General features: G+C 39.6%; 1 non-coding gene across 1 annotated transcript; it reads right to left on the bottom strand.

Moving 5' to 3' along the window:
• Positions 1–1564: 1564 nt before the first annotated feature.
• On the bottom strand, positions 1565–1683 carry LOC138362144 (5S ribosomal RNA). The gene has a single exon (XR_011227440.1). It is a non-coding gene; the product is annotated as a 5S ribosomal RNA (ribosomal RNA).
• Positions 1684–3016: the final 1333 nt, after the last annotated feature.

The raw sequence follows: 3016 nt of genomic DNA, 5'->3' as shown, positions 1-3016 counted from the left end.
GTATTTATATGCATTCAATTTATATTCAAACATTATATATGTTAAGGGCCTTGTTTTAGTGTTTATTTTAAAAATGACAAACATCGAGTCATTTTACCAGTCCTTTAGCGTTAACGGTGATGCATTTTAAAACTGAACATAAATCGCCTTTTCTGGATATATCAAATATCGAATCCGCTTAATGTGCCTACAATTCAATCATTCAAAAAATACATAATTTACATCAAGCCTTTTCATAGAACAGACAATAAGATTTGTACATGCAAAAAAAAAAAAAAATCCTTTAAGTTATCAATACAATGTGAGAAAACTTTACTTTTATAACTAAAGTTGCACAATTATACCAACTCTATGGTGGCTGGGTTGTAAGGTGTGTGGCTGGTGTTTTGGAAGTCGCGAGTTCAAACGACCCAATGGGAATAATACTTTTTTTTTTTTGCCATACAATCTTCCTAATACTATTATGTAGGTTTGTGTGTGTGTTTTTTTATTCATTCTTTGGTTTTATAGATGACATACATATTGACTCCTTTTACCGGTCCTTAATTAGGCTCTGGGGAAGCAATGGTGGTGGTGGTGGTGGTGGTGGTGGTGCATTTAAAACTAAACCAAAAATCACCAGTTCTGGACGCGTCAAATATCATATCCGCTTAATGTGTCTACAACCTAATTACTTAAAACTACACTATTTAATTCATTCATATCATGTGCATATTGGTCATTATGCTCATACAACCGACATCAAAATTTATTTTCATTATTAGAATCATACATTTCATCAAGTAATACAGATACAAAGAGATTTTCTTTCTGAGAAGACCGTTAGTATTGGCTTGCAGGCAGGCAGGCAGGCAGGCATTTGAGGGTTATTATTTCGCCTGTTGATTGGGGGGAGGGTTGATGTGTTAGGGGGTTTTCGGTTAGATGTGGTGGTGGTGATTGGTGGTGGTGATTGGTGGTGATTGGTGGTGATTGGTGGTGGTGGTGGTGGTGGTGGTGGTAGTAGGTGGGAGTTGGGGGTGGGGGGGGGGGGGGAGGGAAGGGGAGGGGAATGATGGTCTGTGGATTCCTTCTCCGTACCCTTTACATATAAGCAAAAATATGCCTTCTTGTGGGTATAGAAACATTAACACAAATTATATCAGTAACTGATATTGTAGCCTTTTAAACAGAAAAGATTTGTACATACAAATACTTTTTAATTATCATTTATTTGTGGAAATGGCATTTACGTCATTAAATTGATACCTCAGCATCAAGCTAGTGTCCTGCAGCAGTGGTCCAGTGGTAAAGTGTATATAAGTGATGCGTATTCTTGGAGTTGCGAGTTCAAACCCGGATTAAGCTATATATATTATATATATACAACATGTTTTGTTTTGGTTGTTTGTTTTTGTATAAAGCCTCACACAATATCTATATTAAGCGAGTTTGTTTTAAACATGACATACATATTAATTCATTTTACCAGGCCTTATTCCACACAACTCCGTGAATTTCCCGTGGAGCCAGCCATTCAAACAAAAACAAACGAAACAAAACAAAACAAAACAAAAAACATTATTGCCAACAGCATTTGGTGTTCCCAGGCGGTCACCCATCCAAGTACTAACCAAACCCAACGTTGCTTAACTTCGCTGATCGGACGAGAAGCGGTGTTCTCAACGTGGTATGGCCGTTGGCATGAGACTGCCTACACATTGTGGCTAATAACCAACTCTTTTAAGTCATCGCGGCAGGATACGGACCTGCTTGTGGTGTCTTAATGGTAATTGTATCCTAACATATTTTTGTCTCCTTGGCATGGATATTTAACATCGTTTATTCAGTCTTGGGTTTATGTTCTTTCGCCATTTACAGACATTTTACATCTACCTACTTCCTCAGCCTGCCCTGCCAATTTCTAATGAATTTGTGGATTTTCTTTTGTAATACAAACATGTGTGTGCTCATCTGCTCTTCAGTTTTTATGATATTTGTCTCATCTGTCCTGCTTTATGATACTTTTACAAAGAACATGAACAAATGCTTCTATTTTAGAGAAGATATGGGATCCAGGTTTCGGAGCCGTAAAACCAACCGTCGTGATTGGTGGACGAGTTGCCAGGTTGCAGCTTCTGTACCGTGCCGGCACATAAATAGGTTCGGCTCAAGCGGCGGCAGCATCATTCCCCCGTGACTGTCTGAGCGTCTCTCATCACCTTGGTTGGTTCATCATCATCATGGTAGAAGCAAAGCCTACCAAGAAGGCTGCGGCTGCTGCTGCTGTGGTGGCCACCACCAGGAAACCTCGCGTCCAGGTTGCTCACCCGAAAACTAGTCAAATGGTTCTAGCCGCGGTCGCAGCACTCAAAGACCGTAAGGGCTCGTCTCTACAAGCAATCAAGAAGTACGTTGTTGCCAACAACAAAGTCGAGGCTGCCAAGATCGCCATTTACATCCGAAGATTTCTCAAGAAAGCAGTGGCTGACGGCATTCTTGTTCAGACCAAGGGAAGTGGAGCTAGTGGATCATTCAAGCTGGCCGTAGCAGAGAAGAGGGCCGTTCTAACTCCCAAGAAAGCCACCACAACCAAGAAACCATCTACAGCAGCAAAGAAGGCCGTGGTAACTCCCAAGAAAGCCGCCACAAGCAACAAACCACCTACAGCCTTGAAAAAGAAGCAGCAGCAGCAGCAGCAGCTTGTTGTTGGGAACAAAAAGCCCAAAATAAAGAGAGCTTCAAAATCTCCCAAACCACCCAAGGCAAAGAAAGCTGTCAAAAAAACAACAAAGGCAAAATAAACGACGACATGCAAGCAGCATGAATACACATGACAATAAACATCCAGGCCTCCCCCCTCAGTGGAGGGGCCTCATATGATTCCAAAAAAGAGTTTAGTTTTGTAGACAAATAAATCATTACTTTTGGGGTAGATTTACTCTGTATATATATATATATATATATATATATATATATATATATATATATATATATATATATATATATATATATATATATATATATATATATATAT

Source organism: Procambarus clarkii, unplaced genomic scaffold (genome assembly GCF_040958095.1).
Source record: "Procambarus clarkii isolate CNS0578487 unplaced genomic scaffold, FALCON_Pclarkii_2.0 HiC_scaffold_1314, whole genome shotgun sequence".
Classification (NCBI taxonomy): Eukaryota; Metazoa; Arthropoda; class Malacostraca; order Decapoda; family Cambaridae; genus Procambarus; species Procambarus clarkii.
This window is presented reverse-complemented; position numbering and strand designations above follow the sequence as displayed.